Genomic DNA, 22,598 nt, shown 5'->3' with positions numbered 1-22,598 from the left:
TTAGATAACCATAAATATTCAGAGCCTCTACAGACATCTTGTTCCCCAGATTTTCATTTTAAGTTTTCTGGTCAGCCTCCAGTTTGCCCTAAATGGTGCTGATGATACGTTAGGCACCTGCACTGTTGAACAATTGCTGCTGATGGTTTTGGCAAATACCCTAGGGACAGTGCTGTTTGCTCTTAGTGAGCTGAGTCAGGTTATATAAAGTCAGACTCTGAGAAGAAGGTTTTCCAGGGAGCAGCCAGGGAATTCAGGTCGATTAGTAACAGTTATCTGGGAATGCAGTCTGAGGAGCTGTAATTACCTACGTGTTAGACCATTTGGCCAGTGGCCCAAGTCATCCATACTCTTTTCTGTATTGTCCTTCTTTTTGCCTTCTGTGCCTCAGTTTGGCCATCTTTTATTGGTGTGTCTTCTATTTCATTGGTTCTGCTATAAACAGCCTGCTATTAAATCATCCACTGAGTTGCTAATTTCAGTTATTTAATATATTAATCATAATTATTGTAAGCTCCTTGTCTTTTTCTATTGTCTAATTTGTTCTCTAGGTTATTGATAAGATAGCCATAACTCTTCATATGTGTTTTTTTAACCTTTATTGATACAGTATTTGCAGAGCATAAAGTTCACCCTTCTCTTAGTTTTTAATAGTTTGGCAGACATTGTGTATAAAATAAGTATAGAGGTTGCAAATGGTGATTTATTCATTACCAGAGAGGATTCCCTTTTTTCTCAGTTAGGTTTAGGGATGGTCACCTCCATCCAATATAGGATTAAGCTCATTCAGAGTAGGGTAAAAGTTTCAGAAAATTAAGCTACTTTTGGTTAACCATCATTACACCATGACTCTGTAGTCATTCAAGACTGTTAACTGATTATCTCACTGGTCTTTGTCTATACTAAAAGACTATGAGGATGTGGTTCTTATGGAGATAGCTTTTGAAAGGTGTCCTTTTTAGCTTCTGCTCAATAATGCTTCAAAATTTGGCAAATGTCTTGAGGGAAATTTCCTCTTTGGTTTTGAGGGTTCCTTCATCCTCTGACCTTCGCACACACCAAAGTCAAAATCTCTGTTGGCTTTTCTGTCCTACAGCAGCTACCTCCCGACACTGGACTTGCAACCTCTATCTAAGCCCTGAGTCAGAGGCTCCTACATAGTATTGGCTGTAGATTCTAGGGTGAATTCACCACTAATTTCAGTACCTTAATCTCTGGCCTATTTTATTTCTGCTTGGATCCAATTTACTTTTGACAGGGCCCTGAACTCCTAAGCAGTGAAAGTCTAAGGGAGACTTCACCTTCCTTTTCCGGGCTTTCCTCCTAACTCCTTACTGGCACTCATTTTGACAATTCAGCCACGGAAGGGGGATGTGCGGAGGAAGTGAAGATTATATGTCAGTCCTCAAAACAACAGTTCACTGTCTGATCCTCAGCTTATGCCCCCACTGGCAAATGCATTCATTCTAAAAAGCAGTTGCTTGTCTGTCAGCTCACTTTTAAATGGTTCTTCCCCTCTATGGAATTTTATTTCCTCAAGTCTACTTAGCTTTCACAGATCTCTGATGTCTTTAAAATATAATTTTTAATTTATCTGTCTGTTTTTGTTGTTACCAGTATTAAAAATAAAAACAGAAAGCTTCTAAAGAAAAAAACAGTCCAACCACAGAAGAAATGTAAATGTCATATTCAAGTGAGAAAATAAGTCTCAGTATAAAAGAGGAAATGCAAATAAGTCAAAAAGGCATCATCCTTCACGTATTAAACTAGCAAATAAAAGGAAAGAATATTTCCTGTTGTTACATGTTAAAAGCTGTAAACATTTAAAAATAATAAAGTAGTATATTTTAAGAAGCTAAATGGGTTCATACTCTGTCAGTTTTTATCTCTCTAAAATATGTGGGAACTAATTTGATAACTAAAAAATTTTACAAGGATTATCATACAGTTAATTGAAATAGAGAAAAATTGACAAAAACTTCAATGTAGAAACTAGCAGAGTGTTTAAATAAATTATGCATATTTATAAATGATTATCATACTACTAAAATGATATTTTCAAGAAATTTGTAATGTCATGGAAAAATACTTGCTACATAATGTTTATTCTAAAACAGGTTGCCTAATTATTCCTATAATTTCCGTAGAAAAATGCAATAGCTTTGTAAATCTAAAATCTACCTGTCTATAGAAAACAATGAGCTGTTAGTAAGCTAACAGATTAGATTAACAGTGTTTGCTTCTTTACCATGAGATTACGGATTAGTCTTTATACTTTTTCCCTAGTTTTCAAGGTTTCTATAATATGTATATGTGACTTTTGAAATCTGAAAAAACAAAGGAATTACATTAAAATGATATGGAAGATTTTGATATAAATCATCATGTTTAGGGTGTGTATAAAAGGCCAAATACATACATTTAGGTCTAATACCTTTTTCTTAATTGAGATGACATTGGTTTAATACATTATATAAGTTTCACATACGCATTATATTTTGACTTTTGTATACGTGATAGCGTGCTCATCACCAACAGTTTAGTTTCCATCTGTCACCATGCAGTTGACCCCCTTTACCCATTTCATCCTCCTTCCACATCCCTTCCCTTCTGGTAATCAGTATTCTCTTCTCTGTACCTATGTGTTTGTTCTTGTTTTGTTTGTTTATTTTGTTTGCGTTTATATTCCACATAGAAGTGAAATCATACAGTATTTGTCTTTCTCTGTCTGATTTTTTTCACTTAGCATAATACCCTCCATGTCCATCGCTGTTATAGCAAGTGGCAAGATTTCATCTCTTTTATGAAACATCTGTATTCCATTGTATATATGACATCTTATTTGTCCATTCATCTATTGATGGGTACTCAGGTTGTTTCCATATCTTGGCTATCATAAATAATGCTGCAGTGAATGTAGGGGTGCATGTATCTTTTTGAATTTGTGCTTTTTTATTTTTCAAATAAATACCCAGAAATAGAATATCTGGATCATATGGTAGTTCTGTTTTTAATGTTTAAAGGACTCTCCTATTTTCCATAAAGGCTGCACCAATTTACATTCCCAGCAACACTGTATGAGGGTTCTCTTTTCTCCACATCCTCTCCAACACTTGTAATTTCTTGCGTATTTAATAACAGCCATTCTAATGGGCATGAGGAGGTATCTCATTGTGGCTTTGATTTTGATTTCCTTAATAATTAGTGATGTTGAACATCTTTTCTTGTGCCTGTTGACCATCTGTATGTCTTCTTTGGAAAAACATCTATTCAGTTTCTCTGCCGATTTTTCAATTTTGTTGTTGTTGTTGAGTTGTAAGAGGCTTTTTATATATTTTGGGTATTGACCCCTTATCAGATATATGATGTGCAATATCGTCTTCCATTCAGGAGGTTATCTTTTCTTTATTGATAGTCTACTTTGCTGTGCAGAAGCTTTTTAATTGATGTAGTCCCATTTGTTTTATTTTCTTTGATTTCCCTAGCCTGAGAAGATCTATCCAGAAAGATACTGTTAAGATTAAGTCAAACAACATATGACCTATGTTTTCTTCTAGGAATTGTATGGATTCAGGTCTTATATTCAAACCTTTAATCCATTTTGAGTTGATTTTTTGTGTATGGTTTAAAATAATGGTCTAGTTTCATTCTTTTGCACACGTCTGTTCAGTTTTCTAGCACCATTTATTGAGGAGGCTATTTCTCCATTGTATGCTCTTCTATGTTTTAAATTAATTGTCCATATATATGTGAGTTTGTTGTGGGTTTATTTCTGGGCCCTCAATTCTGTTTCATTGATCTTTAAAAAAAAACTATGTTATTTTGATTACTATAGCTTTGTAGTGTATTTTGAAATCACAAAGTATGATACATACAGCTGTGTTCTTTTTTTCTCAGGATTGCTTTCGCCATTCTGGGTTTTTTTTCTGGTTCCATATAAATTTTAAGATTTTTTTTGTTGTATTTCTGTGAAAAACGTCACTGGGATTTTGATAGGGATTGCATTGAATCTGTAGGTTGCTTCAGGTAATACAGACATTTTAACAATGTTAATCATCAAATCCATGAACATGGAATATCTTTGCATTTCTTTGTTTCTTCAATTTCTTTGAATAGTGTCTTATGATGTTCAATGTGCAGTTCTTTCACCTCCTTGGCTAATTTAATTTAGAGGTATTTTATTGTTTTGGTGCAGCTGTAAATGGAATTTTTTTCTTAATATCTCTTTCTGATAGTTCATTATTAGTATATAGAAACACTATATTGTATATTGATTTTGTATGCAACTTTATTTGTTTATTATTTATAATAGTCTTCTGGTGGATTCTTTAGATTTTCTATGTATAAAATTATGTCACCTGCAAATAGTCCAGATTTTACTTCTCCCTTTCTGATTAAATGTCTCTTCTTTCTTTTTCTTGCATAATTGCTCTGGCTGGGACTTCCAATACTATGCTGAATAAGAGCGGCAAGAGTGGGCATCCTTGTTCCTATCTTAGAGGAATAGCTTTCAATTTGTTCACCCTTGATTACGATGTTAGCTGTGGGTTTGTAATATGTGGCCTTTATTATGTTTAGGTACATTCCTTCTATACCCATTCTACTGAGAGTTATTTTTATCATAAATGGGTTTTGAATCTTGTCAAATGCTTTTTCTGCATCTGTTGAGATGATCATATGGTTTTTTTCCTTCATTTTGTTAATGTGGTGTATCATGCTGATTAATTTGTGGACGTTGAACTATCCTTGCATCCCTGGAATAAATGCCACTTGATTATGATGTATGATTATTTCAATGTATGGTTGTATTTGGTTTGCTAATATTTTGTTGAGGATATTTGCATCTATGTTCATCAGAGATATGAGCCTGTAATTTTTAAACTGTACTTGTCTGGTTTGGGTATCACTGAAATTTTGCCCTCATAAAATGAGTTAGGAAGCATTCTCTCCTCTTCAGTTTTTTGGAAGAGTTTAAGAAGGAGAGGTATTAAATGCTCTTAGAATGTTTGGTAGAATTCAACTGTGAAGCTGTTCATTCCTGACTTTCGCTTTTCAGGAGATTTTAGATCACTGTTTTTTAATCTCCTTATCAGTTGCTATTCTGTTTAGATTTTCTATTTCTTTATCATTCAGTCTTGGAAATTTGTATAATTCTAAAAATATATCTAAATATATATCCAATTTGTTGCATATAGCTGTCAATAGTATTCTCTTATAATTCTTTGTATTTCTGTTGCAACTATTTGTAATTTCTGCTTTTTTATTTCTGATTTTATTTATCTGAGCTTCTCCCATTTTTTTTCTTAGTAAGTCTTGCTAAAGGTTTGTCCATTGTGTTTATCTTTTCAAACAACCAGCTCGTAGTTTTATTGATCCTTTCTATTGTCTTTTTAGTCTCCATTTTCTTTCCATTCTCATCTTTATCATGTCCTTCCTTCTAAGGTGGGTTTTTTTTTTTTTCCTAGTTCCTTTAGGTGGAAGTTTAGATTATTTAATATTTTTCTTCTTTCTTGAGATAGTCTTATATTAGCTCCCTCTTAGTACTGCTTTTGCTGCATCCCATTGATTTTATGTCATATTTCATTTTCATTCCTCCACAAGTATTTTTAAAATTTCTTTTGATTTCATCATTGACCTAATAGTTGCTCAGTAGCATGTTGTTTAGTCTCTACATATTTATGATTTTTCCAGCTTTCTTCTTACATTTGATTTCTGGTTTCTGACCTTTGTGGTCAGAAAAGTTGCTTGATATGATTTCAGTCTTTTAAAATTTATTGAGACTCATTTTGTGTCCTAAAACATGGTCTACCCTTGAAAATGTTCCATGTGCACTTGAGAAGAACGTGTATTTTGCTGCTTTGGGATTAAATGTTCTGTATCAATCTATTAAGTTTATCTGGTCTGATATTTTATCTAAGGCTGCTGCTGCTTTGTTGACTTTCTGTCTGGATAAAGTATCCAGTAATTTAGTGGGGATGTTAAAGTCCCCTTTTATTATTTGTGTGCTGTCAATTTCTCCCTGTAAGTCTGTTAATACTTGCTTTATATATTTTGGTGTTGATGTGTATATGTATATGGTGTTGATGTGTATGTATATATATATACACACACACACATCTCCTTATCTTCTTGATGAATTGTCCCCTTTAACTTTATAAAATGTCCGTCTTTGTCTCTTGTTACCATTTTTGGCTTGAAGTATATTTTGTCTGATATGAGTACAACTACACCTATTTTCTATTGGCTGCCGTTTACTTGGAGTATCATCATCCATCCCATCATTTTCAGCCCATGTTTGTCTTCAGGGTGAGATGAGTCTTTTGCAGGTGGCATATAGTTAGGTCTTATTTTTTAATCCATCCAGCCACTCTGCATCTTTTGATTGGTGAATTTAACTGATTTACAGTTAGGGTGATTATTGATAAGGACTTAGTATTGCCATTTTACCTTGTTTTCTGGTTTCCCTATATTTCTATTTCTTATTTCTTGTATTTCTATCTGCCATTTTAGTTTGGTGATTTTCTATGATGTTATTCTTAGTTTCCTCTTTTTTTGTTTCACGTCTCTGCTCTAGATTTATATTTTGTGATCATGATCTTTGTATAAAATGTCTCATAGATAACACAGTCCTTTTTCTGCTGATAGCATCATATCTTCATTTACATATATGTGTTTCATCCTTTTCCTCTTCCCCTTTTATATTTTTTGTTGTTTCAAATTATTCCATTTTATGTTGTGAGTTTGCCACCAAAATGACACTATAGTTATCTTTACTGCTTTTCCCTTTTATGCTATAATTTAGTGTTTAAACTATTCTAATATAGAGTTGCAATTTTCTGTCTATTTATCACCTTACTCAAAGTTTATAATTCTGCTTTTTCATTTCATGTAGAAGAACTCTTCAATGTTTCTTGTAAGGCAGGTCTAGGGGTGATGAACTCCTTCAGCTTTTGTTTGGGAAAGACTATTTCTTCTTCATATCTTAAAGATAACTTTTCTGGATAGAGTGTTCTTGGCTGGCAGCTTTTAATTTTTAATATTTTGAGTATGCCATTCTGTTGTCTCTTGGCCCATAGAATTGCTGCTGATAATATCTGCTGATAGCTTAATGGGGGTTCCTTTATGTTACCATCCTATTTTCCCTGACTGCCTTTAAAAATTCTTTGTCATTGACTTTTGACAGTTTTAATATAATGTGTCTTGGAGAAGGTCTTTTTATGTTGAGTTATTAGGTGTTCTTTTAGCTTCATGGACGTATATATCCAGTTCCTTCCCCAGGTTTAGGATGTTCTCAGTTATTATTTCTTTAAATAAACTTTCTACTCCCTTCTCCCTCTCTTCTCCTTCTGAGATACCAATTATCTTTATGTTGCCCTTCCTAATGAAGTCAGCTAGCTCTTACAGAATTCCTTCATTTTTATTTCTAGATTTATATCTTTGTTCTCACTAATTCTCTCTTCCATATCATCTACTCTATTTCTAATACTCTCTATTGCCTTCTTTATCTCACTTACTGAGTTCTTCAGCTCCAGACTTTCTGTTTTGTTCTTTTTTAAGTTCCAGTCTCTTTGGTAAAGTATTCCTTCTATTTGTTAATTTTACTGCTAAACTCATTAATTATTGCTGAGTTTTCTTGGAGCTCATTGAGTTTCCTCATGATAGCTATTTTGAATTTCCTATGAGTTAGATTGAAATAGTCCATGACTTTAATTTTGGTTTCTAGAGGCTTGTCATTTTATTTTTGTGATGCCAGATTACCATGATTTTTCATAGTGACTGATAATTTGTTCCTCTGCCAGGGCATTTGAAGTAGAGAGCACCTTTCTTCTTTAGGAAAAGGTTTTTGTTTGTTTGCTTGTTTGTTTTTTACTTTATTCCAACAATTCAACAGGTTAGTAATTAGAGGACTTTCTTTCATTTTTCAGTAAGTGATGGTATAGCATTTGTTTTTGGTTTCTCTTACCTGAGCTGCCTCTGGCTGTATTTTGAGAATTAATACTTTCCACCCTTCACTGCCACTGCCAGAGGTGCTGCCCAGTGCTGTTCTGGTCACTATTTGTGCCTCTGGGGTCACCTGTGCCTTGCTGCTGCTAGTGTCACTGCTGTTGTTGGCATCACTGCCTGGGGCTCCAGGATGGGTGGGCGCCCCTGCCACATCTGGGGTTGGGTTCACAGGCACCACTCTTGTAGGTAGTGGGGCTGGAGTCGCATGCCCTGCCTCTGCTGCTACTATTAGGCTCTCTGGGGCTGTGAGCTCAGCTGCTTTGGCTTGGGGGCAGGACTGCAGGCATTGCCTCAGCTCTTCTCCAGGCTTTACCTCCTCTGCGTGTCCCAGTCCACCTACCTTTAGATACACAGATGTGTGGAACTCTCTGCCTTCCTGGTATGTTGGGCAGAGGAACTTTCATTGAGTTGTGGCTATTTTACTGGTTGTAGACTGAAGGGGAGAGACAAAAGGAGGGTTTAGTGACACCATCATACTGATACTGCTTTTGGTCTAACATCTTTTGTAGGCACTTTAGGGCTGAAAAAAAATATATGCACCTGATAGGCAGAGAAATGAGATATATTTTTCATATTAGATATAATTTTTTATTTCTGTAATAGCTGTTACCTTGGCTTTTGGTTAAACTTAATTTTGAAAACTTTCTTTCAAATGAAGCCACCTACTCTAGTATTTTTTTTTTAATGATTTAAAAATTGATGCCATTCTGGTTATGAACCATGAATCCTACACCCTGAGTTCCCTATTACCTGCTTCAGGCAATTCCTGAGGAACCTCCCAGGCAAAGCTACTATCTGAGAAGACAGAATAAATGATATTAGTTTAGAGTAGCATTTTTATAGAGAGAAGTTTGGTAAGTATTTCATTTATTTATGATCTAGCTCTACTAGTTTGAACTATTCTGACTCTGCCAGATAACATTGTATGAAGGTAGTAGAAAGCTAAAAAAATATGGGTTGCATTTAGACAGTTAAAAAACCAAATATTTCTAACATAAAGACTCAGAGTATGTTCTATTTTATAGTAGAGTTATAATGTAAAAATATTTCTAAATCTGCACACAGATTTTTTTCATAGTGTTTAAATTTGTGATGGTAATAAAAAAAAAGTAATTTAAGCCCTAAAATATTAGCTTGTTTGCAATATTATTAGATGCAGATAGTAAAACTAGGAGTTACCCTTTTTAAAGATTACCCAGTACAAAGTTCTGTGCTAAACACTTACATATGTTTTTTAATACAATTTTAACCTCAATAATATGAGATAGATATAAATGACCATTCACCATTGACCATTCCCATTTTATAAATACGAACATTAAGTTTAGAAAAATAAAATAAAAAACAAGTAATATATGGCCAAACCAGAATGTGGCTGTAAATGTAAGAGCTGGCACTCTTAACCCTATGCTTCTATCTCCCCATAAAATTTAAAAGTACAGCTTTTCTCTTTTTTTCAGAGACAACATTTTTTAATGTAAAGAAATCAGTCATTTTCCTTATTTTTGTACTGCATGTTTTTATTGGGATTTTAGCATGAAACCGACTGTACACTTAAATTAGGATAATTCAGAGAGAGCTTAAAAAGGGGTCTATTTCTAACATGTGAGCAGATCGTGGGGAAACTTTAGAGATAGCACAAGATCACAGAGCTAACCACAGCAGCTGTGGTTGCCACTCTGAGGCCTGAAAGATGTAGTTCTTGGTTACCTAAACCCAGCAGGAGATACTGATAGAAACTGGGTCAGCATGAGAGCATCTGTGACTTTCAATCCAGAAACACAACCATCTTGAAGCAAGAGGGAGCCAGGAGCTGATTAACCATCCTGACTTCATGTTCAGGCTTCCTCGGGGCTGAATACAAACTGAAGCCAGCAGACAAAATAGTCCAAAGACGGAGCCCAATACAGAGGGGAGGAGAAAAGTTCTGCAGGGACAGACAGAGGTACTGTCTGCATACTCATGCAACACAAATAAAAATAATTCTTACATAGTCCCTTCTAATTTTGGCTATGTAATATTACAATTTTTAAGTACATCAAAATAAATTTTAAACTCTACTTTTCTCAAGTAGCACTTTAAAGTTTCAGTATTTCTTAGTTTTGTTTATTTTATTCCAAGAAAAATTGTATGTATAAATAGAGCTGCCTTTATTATAGAAATCATTATTGAGAAAACAACTTACTTAACATTTAATCAAGCAAAATTCATCTAATTTACTTAGTCATAAGCCAAATGGCAATGAAATGTTTAGCAAAAAGCTTTTAACTGTGCTAGCAATGTTTGTGCTATAAAAAAAAGAGTTAACAAAACATATTTTAATTATTCACATTTTAAGTGCTTTAGCATAGAGGTCAACACTAATGGCTAAAAGAGGTATATATACAATATTAATGTTATATCATGCCAATAACAAAAAACATGAAAAATTTACTTAGTGATTACTGTATACAGGATGCTCTGCTAAAGCCTTTTCCCTTCATCATCTCAATGCTTCCACCTGAAGTCCTATGAAATGCATTGTGCTATTAGCCTTATTTTAAAATAAGGAAATAGAGAATTAAAGAGACTTAGTAATTTGATCACATATAACATTTTTTCATTCATTCATATCTTCATTATTCAAAATATATCTACTGTAATATTAAGTATAGGCAACCTGAAGGCAAGGACCGTATCTTCCATCTCTTCACTCCCTTCAATCTGCAGTGCTGAGTATCTTGGAATGAATGTCATTTTCCATCAAGGTATGACCCATGCTTTTCAGGGGCAAAGAATTGGATTATATCCAAAAGTGCAGGATCTTTTCAGCATCTGGGAAAGCCTGGCACACTTAATTGAGAGATTTCTTGTGGTTTCTGGAGTAGCTCAGCATTTGTCACCTGCTGGACATTCACTGAAAGATCTGAGGTAAAATTTTCCCAAGATTTAATTTTGAGACTTGTCTGAAGTCTCCTGATGGGAGTTCTTCTCCAAGCGAACAGGTCTAAGGTCTCAGGAGGCAATGTTTCTTTTCTGGCATCAATTTTATTTGATCACAGGCCTCTAGTTAACTTGCTTTAGGGGAAATGAAATGGGACCAAACCCCACAGACCCTGTTGCAGGGACAGATTGAAAGAGTCCTTCAGTCCATCCCTGAGTGTGTGAGCTTGTTTCTGCGGTGAGTTCCTTCAACAGGACATTCAGTCATAGAATAGCTACCATTTTAGAAAACAGGACAGACTATCAGAGAACCCCTTCCTTTCATGTGCTCCTAATCAGCACCCTAGGTAATGGTAAGAACCTCCAGGAAGGGGAGCTGGCCCCAGTTCCCTGACAGACTTTCAAGAAGTTAACATGTGGAAAGAACATCACTGGAACAAGCACTGTCGTTTAAGATGAAGGTCACTGCTTAGTCACAGGTTTCATACACACTGAATTAAACAGGTGGGCCAGGATACAGTCAGCGTGGAATTAATTCAACCCTTGTTCCAAAATTGCTAAACTCCAAGTGGCCAAAAGTGAAGGGGGAAAAAAGCTAACACTTTTCTAGTATTTCTGTTGGGCGACACTTTGTCTAAGCACTGAAGAGTTTGTTAATTTACTTCATTTTCAAAGCATGAAGCTGGGTATTACCAGTTTCTTCTCTTAACAAATGAGGAAGCTGAACACAAAGACACAAAGAGATTAAAACATGTGCCCAAGAAAACACAACAAATAAGTAATGGGATTGGGTGGGATTGAAACTCATGCAGTCTAGCACCTCAGTCTGTGCTTTTACCACAATGTTCTATTACTTCTCAAATACACTTACCTACAGATAGGATCTCTGGAGTCCCAGTGAAGAAATATGCTTTGGTGTGTCCTTTCTTAGAAGACTCACCCGACCATTTGGAGGCAATTTCTGAGGAAGATCTTCGGGTGTATAAATTATCCAGAGGGTAACTGACCTAGAGAAATCACAAAATGACCAACAGTCAAATCCCAAGTTTTATTTTTAAAATTGAATTAAAACGCCTTCTTTAAAATTTAAGAACTCTTGCATAAATTTTCACTGATCCAGTTGCTGTGGACCTGTGTCGTCATTTGATTGATGGCACTCATTTGGTGTTCAGTAGCTACTGCCCCTTTCAGATTGAATTGTATTCCTGTTTATTGCAGTTTTTCATTGTTCCTACCAGAACAGGCCATGTGAGTTTAGGACCTTGATGTGCTGGTCCATGATTTCGTATTTCCTTAACTGTGCACATAGACAATTGAAAAGGACCTATACTTAGAGATTGCTGTGTATTTTGTAAGCCTGATGCTTATACAGTATTGGGAACTCTTTAAGGAAAGTAATATAAAATTATAGATACAAAATCAGCTGTGAAAATGAATACTGATTTAAATTAGGAAATATTAATGAATTACAATTTATAAATATCAGGTTACACAGTGCCAAGACATCTAGAGAATACATTTATATTAAATTAGAGTTTGACATGCTTTTATAAAACTTTCTCCAAAAATCTAGCTCTCTAGTCTTTGACTGCCTCTCCTTATGACAATGATTTTTATATTATTACTGTCTATAGAGAGAATATAACATTAATTAACCAAGTCATAACAAACCAATGTATTTATTTATCACTGAAACCAAACTAAATCCATCCCCAGCTCAACTGACCATCAGTTATATCCCCAAAATGGCCACAGTCACTTCAGCATCATCTGACACAACATGAAATATGATGGAGGGGAAGCCAGGAAAAAAAAAAAGTTAGTAGTCTTCAGCAAAAGTAGTTGAAATGCATGATTTTTGCTAAGTCCGCGCAAACACGAGTGTCTAAGTTAGCCTAAGCTATCAAAATACCACAGACGGAGTTGTTTCAACAACAGAAAGTCATTAAAGTCATTTTCTAACAGTTCCGGAGGCCGGGAGTCAGATCTGGGCTCCAGCATCGTGAGTTTTTGTTGAGAGCTCTCTTTCTGACTTGCAGTTGGCCACCATCACCTTGTGTCTTCACAGTAAGTGGCAGAGTAAGAGCTCTCTGGTACCCCTTGTTATAAAGACACTGCTCCCGTCAGAATCAGAGCCTTATCCCCAAAGTCAGTCATAACGGGGGTTAGAGCTTCAACCTAAATCTAGGGGGATACAGCTGAGCGAGCGATGTGTTTGTATGATTGTGTAGCCAAGGTCCCTCCTGGGAACTTGGAAGGGGTCTGTGCAAGTGAGGATCCTGAAGCTTAAGCTCTTGTAGTTTCATGGTGTAACTACCTCTGCGCATACGCCTTAGAGAAAGTCTCTGGGGGGAAGATGGTCAGGACGAGAGGAGAGGTCAGGGCGCTTTCAGACAGCACCTACCGCAGGGAGCCGGGGACGCTGACTGAGATGAGACGAGCTGTCACCGTAGTGAGTTAACGTAGTTACTGAAACAAACCAGACTGAGCTAGCAGGTAGATGCTATTGTAACCCCAACTCATATCCCACCTCCAAAACTGCCTTTGGAGACCCCAGATAGCTGGGGTCATGCAGGCATCTACTAGTCTAAGGAGACAGCACATAGGTGTGAATAGTTCTTTTTCATCAGATTATATCTGAACTATTTAAACACTAGGATGTTTATCAATATACATTAATAATATGTGCATATGTATTTACATATATAATAACAGACTAATAAGGGATAAAATCACTATTAGACACTGGTAGTGTACCATATGAACAAGCGATTGACGTGTAGGTAATAAAATGAGGTGATATCAAATTTTTACAATGTACGAGGCACTCTTCTAGGCATTTAACATGAATTAATTCATTTGATCCTCTCAATAATCCCATTACTATCCATTTCTTCTAAAGTTAAGGCCACTGAGGGAGAAAGAAATTAAGTTACCTATCTGAGACCACCCAGATGCATAGTGGAAGAACTGAGATTTGAACTTCAGCAGTCTTCTTCCAACCTGTGAAATATACTATAACATTATTTTGATGATTTTAAGCATTTTGTGTTAGTATATTTGTATCAATAAAAAGCATGATTACAGGATAATGTACTCTAAGGTCTTAAGGTCTTATACCTTGGAGTGCATTATCCTGTAATGATTGTTTAGAATCCCATCCAAGCCTCTTTACCTGTGTTCACAAACCCTCACTTTTTCCCTACAGGAGAGAAACCACCAGCTCTAGCCCTGAACTTCAGTACTTAGAGGATCATGGGTGAACTAAAACATTTCCCTACTCCCTCTTTCTAGACATTTTGGAAACGATGAAACACCACTATTTATGTCTGTCTGTCCTTCACTCTTTCCAAATAGTGCTTACTTATTCTGATCTGATTAATTTATGTTAGTTACAAAAATAGGATAAAGTTTTCCTTGTCCAATTATAAGATTTATAACAAGAAAATGAAACATAGAAATAAATTACAGTCCCCTCATTATGTTTTAGGGGAATTATCAGAGCCTCATCTCTCTAATTATTTCAGGGTCTTTGGGAATTTTTGAATTGTGTTTCTTTTTATGTATGGAAATATTAGTACCTGCCCTATCTCACAGTCCAGGTGCTGATATATGACGAATATGATTTAGAGTCTAAAATATATCACTCCAAATTAATAAGAATTCAATACTGAATACTTGAAAAGTTACTTTGTGGACTTACATGCTATATTTTATGTCAACTAAAACATTTTCCCCTACTCCCTCTTCCTAGACATTTTGGAAAGATGAAACACTACAATTAATGTCTACTGGTTTGTCTCTTGTTCTTTCCAAATAGTGCTTATTTATTCTGATCTGATTAATCTATGTGTTCATTATAAAAGTAAGATAAAGTTCTCCTTTTTTCTCTATCATGTAATAATTTATCATGCAATGCACTCTTCTTTATGGAAATCTATCAAGATTTTCTAAAAGTCAAGTATATTTTGTATATTCTTTTCTCATACAATTACATATTCCCTTATATAATTTCAAGAGCTTAGAAAGCATTGTTTTCCAACATAGAAATGAGCTTAAAATATGCGAGGGAAAAAAGCTAGCAGGTAGATGCATTTGCTTTTGTGTGAAGCAATGTAAAAAAAGATTTAAATTTTGATTTAAAAATTGCTAAATTAAAACTTCTGATATTTCTTGTTTATTAGTGAAGAAACTTCTTTAACAGTTATTTAGCATAAATAATAGGTTTCTGTATCAAGAAAAGGAAAATGAATACTTTTAACCTCATCTATAAATTGAGAAGTTAAATATTAAGTGGTAATTTTTCTTCTTTTGTAGAGAGAAAAAATGCATAGGATTTATTGCAGTCATTAAATAATGCATTAAAATTACATTAGGGAACTTAGTTTTACTTCATCCAAAGTCTGAAACACTTCAGATTTTAGACAGCAGAAACCTCCCTCAAGACATGTTTAAACTAAACATTCATATCATCACAGAATCAGCAGTATGATTTTTAAAAATTATTCAAAAAAGGGCAAGCAGAATAGCAGGAAAATTAAAAACAGGAAAACAAGAGTGAGCTGAAGGCAACAGAAACAAAAATAGTCATCGAGCTGATAGTATTTTTAAAATTATCTAATTCAATAATTCTGAACATGTGTGCCAGACTATTAAGAAAGGATTCCAATAGCAAGCCAAGTATCTTAGAATTACAGACGCAAAGTACTTTTTATGCTGAGTTATTTCCTTAAAAGTTTATGCTAAAACCCTCTTTCAGAAATCTAATCCTCACATTGCCTTGGTCGATACAGTCTCACAAAAATATTCTGGCTTCAGAATAAAATAAAAATGATTGGGAAAAGGGAGTTTTAGCAAAAGTAGATGTTTAAAATAAGAATAACTGTTCTATACGGCACTAATAGGCATGTTTAAGTTAATAGTTCTCTGGCAGGGCCGTGCAGAACATCACTGTTCTGTGCTAACGGAGGCAGTGCTGCCCCGCCCTCACATGGCCAATGGGCAGCCCCAGGTCTGCCCCTTTGGAACCCCAGAACACCAGCCCCCCTGGGCTGAGCTCCCGGTGTGCCAGACAAACCCAAAGAGAAATCCTGACAAGCAGAAGTAGCCAGTTTCTGGTGGTTATCTATTGATTAATGGTAACTTGTTTGGCTATTTAGACAATAAAAAGAAAAGAAAACATTAAAATAGTTAAATGACCTTAAAATGGAAAACAAACAAAACTCTAGGAAAATTAGCATCAAGAGAAAATGTGCTGTGATCTAGGCATAGCTCTTTCAAGCATTAGGCAAATCTAAATACTTCAGAAGACATAGGAAATATGGCCAATAAATTCCTCATGGTGCGTTGATCGTAAGCGATCAATTACCAAATGTGAGTTACATCTCCACAGACATGCTGGAATGGCCTGGGACGGCTCTGCTTCTGGTAGCATTTCCGTCTCCGTGGGAACTCTCTGCATCAGGAGGCTTAGGGGTGGAGAAGGGGAGAAGGGTGCAGGATGCAAGAGTAGAAAAATTGTAACGCTTGCCTAGGAAATGAAGGCAAGAACAAAAGCAACAGGTGCAGTTTCTTTGGAAAATAGGCTTCAGAAAGATTATTTTTGTAATTTCTGCAAAATATGACATTATATCTTAATTTATTCCAGCATTTGCAGCATTTTCCCCCAAAGTGATCAAAACCTATTTAAAAATTTATTTTAAAATATTTTTAAAATTATTTTTAAAAAGTCACAAAACCTCTGGCAACACAGAAATACATCTCTTCCCTCTCCACATTCCTGCTCTTCCACAAAAGTAGCCTCAATGAACGGTTTATGCCTGTCCTGTTTGTCTACATATTCGCACACACACAAATAAATACAGAAGGGGTAGCTGCGGATAATGCATCTTTGCACATGAATCTAGAATTACTTTCAGTGAAATCACATATACACCGTCTAGTGAGCTGCACATTTCTGTAAATCTAGAGCTATTTCACACTTTCATGAACTTTCACTGTATTTCAAAATGTGCATACCCTATAATTCATTAGTCATCATCCTACTGATAAGATACTTAGTTTCCTATTTTTTTCCCTATTGCCAACAATGGTGCAGTAGCATTCTTATAAATATGCATTTGAATGTATTTGTGATGATTTCTGTGGGGTAGACAATAAGTATGCACATTTTCAATTTTGACAGGTCACTGTCAACTTGTCAACCTTAAAAGCAGTACCAGACAAAAAAGCTCTACCGATTTATACCTCCATCAGCTGTGTATGAGGATACCAATTTTAGTACTCTGTTTTACCATTGTAACTTACCATATTCTCATTGGCAGTTCCATAATCTAATTAATGAACACTGAAATCTTATGATCACATTTATTTGCGTTACTGATTACTCAGGACAATATTTTATAAGCTTGTTGGCCATTAGCATTTTTTTAACTGAGCATTTCAGCTTTTGTCCTAAATCATTTTTTCTTTTGCTACTTTCTTTTCTTTTATGAGTTACATCCCTGTAACCCCTTTTCATACGTAAATATGAAACATTTTATTGCAATATGCATACTTTTCAACTGTTCCTCATCTTTTTAACTATGCTTATAATGAATTTCATATACACAGAGTCTATAAACTTAAGTGGTCATATCTGTCTTTTTCTTTATACCTTTAAAATGTTCTGTCTCATGTAGGAAGAATATTAATGTAGCAGACTTTCTCTCGTCTGACTATTACCCAGCTCCTGGGCATATGATCCTGGCAGCCCTGTTTTCCTGCAGGAAGTCCCCCCAACCCCAAAGGGATCAGGTGAGAAAAGGCCACTTGGACTCTGAGGACTCTTACAAGCAATGGACTTGGCCAATGAGTGAACTTGGTCCAAGCTTCACAGAGTGGAGGCACGTGCCCAAGGCCGTGTCAGAGTGAGGAAAGGTCAACCCTGAAACTTCTGCTGTTAAATTGGATAAAGAGAAGCTGTTATTCATTCACTGGGGCCCTCGACTAGTTAGACATGAACCTAGAACTTCTTGTGTCTGTTTTGTCAAACTTCAGTAGACTTTGCCTGAAAATAAATCCAGTGGAAAGGAAAGCAATGAAGAAAGATGTAGAGAAACACATTTCTGATGATACTACTTGGGGACTGGTATCGACAGTGCCAAAAGCCAACATAACTTGGGCTCTTGAGTAACATGAGTAAATTCTTAAGTGGTTACATTATTGAAATGGTGGTTTAAACAGAATTCCAATTCTGCCTTGGATTTAAAAAAAAAGAACTCTCTAACATTTTCCACCCAGATATAATTTTTTTAAAATCTCTTATGCTTTCCTCTGTATGGTTTCATATATTTAATAGTTTCCTCACTATATTTACAATAGAGTCATTATAAAAATATTAAGCAATACACGGAAACTCAAGTGAGGAAGTAAAACCATCCTCAATTGTGTGAAAAAGCACCAGTTTCATAATGTTCTGTGATATGTCCTTCTACACAGACCTTGCCACCCCCCACATACTTGTACATATGTCTTACACTGTATTAGTTATTTTCTAATACATTCTTAATTTTATAGCATTTTGGTGTTGTTTTTACTTACATCCCTCTCACTGTGTTTTTCCCTTCTACCTACCACACCATGTAGCTAATGTTAACAACCTGGTGTGTACTTTTCTCCATGTTCCTAATAGCATTATTGCTAAACATATGCACACATAAAATGCATTTTTCCATTTTTGCCTAACATATGGGATAATTTATGCACTTTTCTTCATCTTGCTCTTTTCACAAACTAGGATCCAAGAAATCCCTCCAACTAGTCATATAAATCATTCTTTAATTTTCATATATTTTACTTTAGGAATCAGTATCATAATTTATTTCTAAATATTTTGCCTGTAAAAGATATGCTGTAATTTTATCTTTTATTGCAATATCTATCTGTATATTTTTTCCTTAGTGAACAAAAATATTTCTATTCAAATATTTTGCTCATCTTCTAATACAGTTGCTGGTTTTCCTATTTTTAAGTTTTAAGATGTCTTTACATATTCAGAATATGAGTTCTTTATGAGATATGTGGTAATTTCTTCCAGTTATGACTTACCTTTGCTTTCTGTTAACAAGGACTTTCAAAGACCAGCAGTTCTTACTTTTTATAAAACACAATTTATCAATTGTTTTATTTATTATGTTTCTAAAAAATCTTGGCCTAATGCTCAATCACAAATATTTTCTCCTCAATTTTCTTCTAGAAGTGAGGTCTTTAAATTCACGTCCATGATCCATATTATGTTAAATTTGTAAGTGATTCAAACCATGGATTATTATTCCTCTTACATATTATCGCATTTAATTTACTAAAGTGAAGGCATGTTGGCACGTACTTTTCTTGGTGAGAAGGATTTTTCCTACAAATTGTTGACACAAGGCTATTCGGGTAATATATTTCTTCTTGAATGAGCTTTGGTAGTTTTTGTCTTTTAATTTGTTCATTGTATCTAATATTTAAAGTGGCCATTTTTGTAAGCAGAATATAGTTGGGCCTTGCTTTGTATCCATTTTGACAATCAGTAGCTATTAACTGAGTAGTTTATATTATTTAACATGATCATTATTATGGCTGGTTCTAAATCTACCAGTTGCTACAGTTCTTCATTTATCCTGTTTGTTTCTGCTCCACTTATTTCCACTGTCGTGCAGTCTTTTAGATTAATTTAGTGTATTTTATGATTTTTTTCTCTTTTGTTGAATTAGTGCCTGTAACTTTTTTTGTTTGTTTTAGTCTTTGCTTGTGTTTATCTTATGTATTTTAACGTACCATAATCTAATTCAAATGCTACCTTACCTTTTCATGCATAGTATACAAAACTAACAAAAGCATCCTTTCATTTTCCCTTTACCAACCAATGTCTTATGGTCATATATACGTTATACAAAGTCCAAAATACAGTATTTTTTTTAAACAGTTAATTATTTGGAGATTTTTACATAATAAAAATGTATTTTATAGTTACGTACATAATTACCATTTTGGTACTCTTTAAACCATTGTGTATTATCTAGATTTAAACTTTGTGTCATTTTATTTCTCCTTGAAAAATCTGCTGTAGCGTTTCTTATATTTATGGTTTATAGGTAAATAATTCTTTTAGCCATTGAATATATGAAAATGTTATTTCACCTTTATTTTGTAGACACATAACCCTACATTACTTGTCTGGGTTTTTATATTCCTTGCAGTATGTTAAAGATACTGTTCCACTAAATTTGGGCTTATCTTATAATCCTTTGATAAGCCTACTGTTACTTTTATTTCTGTTCCTATGTATGAACTGTTTGTTATTCCTCTAACTACTTTTTGATGAGTTTCTTTATCACTGGTTTTAAGAAAATTAACTATGATGTGCCTTCATATAATTTCTGTCATGTCACTGTGTTTGGGGTTTGTTTTAGCTTCTTAGATCTGTGGGTTTAGTTTTCATCAAATTTGGACCATTTCAACCTTTATTTTTCTAATGTTATTTTTGACTTTCTTCCCCCATTCCACTCCCTCTTTCTGGAACTCTGATTACACTTGTAATAAGCTGTTTGAGTTTGTCTCGCAACTCAGTGATGAACAATTTATTTTTTTCACTCCCTTTTCTCTGTTTTATTTGGGATAGTTTCCATGACTGTATCTTCAAGTTCACTGATCTTTTTTTCTGCAGTGTCTCTTCTGCCATTAGTCCTATCCAGTGTGTTGTACATAAGACATTGTAGTTTTCCTCTCTAGAATTAAATTTGTATCTTTGATAGATCTGTGTTTTACTAAAATGTTCTCTCCTTTCCTCAGGCTTCTTACACATATAGAATAAGTTATAAGTGTTTTAGTGTTATTGTTACTAATTCTACAATCTATGTTTTGGGGATTAATTTTTATTGATTTTTATCATTTTGGGTCATATTATCTCGCTTCTTCTCATACCTGTTAATTGCTGAATGGACGCCTTCTTATATCTATATACCTTTGTATTCCTACAAATAGTGTTCAACTTTGTTATCAGACACAGTTAAGTTACCTGAAAATAATATTTTCCTGTCTTGCTTTGAAGTTTCAAGTTTTAAGGCAGGACCAGACAGTTTTAGTCCAGGTCTAATTCTTCCCTCCTACTGGGGCAAATCCCTCCTGAGCGGTCTGCTCAGTGACCTGTGAACTATGAGGTTTCCCCTCTGTCTGTGGGAGTGGGAACTGCACGTGGCTTCGTGTGATCTTTGGGGTTGTTTTCCACTGTTTGTTTTAGATGGCTGTTCTCTCGGTCTCAGGTAGTTTCCATAAACACTGATCAATACTCAGCTGAAGGAGGGCCATCCACACATCTCTAGATTGCTTTCTCTGCAGTTTCCTCTTCTCAGGATTCTGCCCTTTTTTATTTTACTCTCTCGTCCTATCCAGACCCCTCAACTCTCATTCCTCAACTCAGTACAGGCACCGTCCTTTGCCTGGGTTCCACCCCACTGTGATACAGTCTGGGAATTCTCTCCAGAGAGTATACTCCTGTAGTTATAGAGCTCACTTTGTTTATTATCTTTTGGGGAATACCGTCTTTAATTGCATAATCTCCAATACCGTTAAAAGTGTTCTCTTACATACTGTGTCCAGATTTTTAGTTGTTTGAACTAGGAATGTAAATTTGGGTGCTCTTACTTTATCTTGGTTATAAGCAGAAGTTTTTAATAGGGATTTTTCCAGTTGAAAGGTAGTAAATCCCAAGAATCACTGTTGACATAGATTGTACTTTCACTGTTAAACAGGTATTTAGGTTATGGTAACTCTAAAAAGCATGTTTAACTTAATACAATTCCTCTATAGTTTATGTACAGTTTTCTTAGAGGCCAGTTATTCAAAATTAGCAAGAAACAATCAGTGTTTTAGTGAAATAAAAATGTAAGTATATATTTTCATTAATGGAATAGGTTTGATTAGGCATTTTAGAATTATATAAATGTAAAGGCTAAAGAATATTTTCCCCAATTATTTTATGGAGAAGGAGACTAATTAACAGAGATTAAAAAAAAAAAAAGCCATGTTTTTTCATTAAGGTAAGCCATTAAAGGAAAAACACATATTTAGAAAAAGCTTCCAAATTATCTTTTCCCACTCTTGGAATTGTTTGTTTAATTTTAATGTGTCTTCTACTTAAGGATTTATTTAATAATGAAATTAACAAAGGAAAACTTCAAATTCACCTACAGGTGTGTATTTTTATTTATTATTAGTGTTTTATTTTTCTTTTTATAGTCTAGACTTCTATTTCATAAAATTTGCAGAAAAGTATGCAATTGCTTTTAAACATGGAACTATATTGTTCTTTAGCAAGTCATATATTTATATAAAGCACAAATAATTTAGAATTCTATTTGGCATTTCAATATTTTTATCCACTTGGTAATGTAATTATAGTAATTCTGTGGTTAATGTTCTTTGTTTTCCTTCAGCAAACAATCTATTTATCTTTATTAACTTCTCTATGTGGAATACATTTTCATGGAGAAGACCAAGAAAATAAGAGCATTCAGTTTCATAAGTTTAGTTATTAAGCGTTTATATTTTATGAAATCAAAATACTTAATGTCCCATTTTTGTTTTAGAGGTACTGGAAATACATCAGGAAATTAAAACTCCAGAAAGACCTACTTCTTGCTTTGGGA

The 22,598-nt window shown here is 34.6% G+C and overlaps 1 long non-coding RNA gene across 5 annotated transcripts in view; it reads right to left on the bottom strand.

The window, feature by feature from the left end:
• The window catches only part of LOC123616791 (uncharacterized), a 160,345-nt gene that overhangs the window by 9,384 nt on the left and 128,363 nt on the right, over window positions 1-22,598 (bottom strand). For 3 of the 5 annotated variants that reach the window (XR_006724820.2, XR_012508015.1, XR_012508014.1), the window contains one exon: window positions 11,798-11,933. This is a non-coding gene — a long non-coding RNA (uncharacterized LOC123616791). Of the gene's footprint in view, window positions 1-8,344; window positions 8,438-11,797; window positions 11,934-22,598 lie in introns of all 5 variants that reach the window. The other 2 variants (XR_006724819.2, XR_006724821.2) reach the window with 2 other exon arrangements.

The sequence above is a fragment of the Camelus bactrianus genome, chromosome 7 (genome assembly GCF_048773025.1).
Source record: "Camelus bactrianus isolate YW-2024 breed Bactrian camel chromosome 7, ASM4877302v1, whole genome shotgun sequence".
Classification (NCBI taxonomy): Eukaryota; Metazoa; Chordata; class Mammalia; order Artiodactyla; family Camelidae; genus Camelus; species Camelus bactrianus.
The sequence above is the reverse complement of the archived record's forward strand: the minus strand, read 5'-3'. Positions and strand labels throughout refer to the sequence as shown.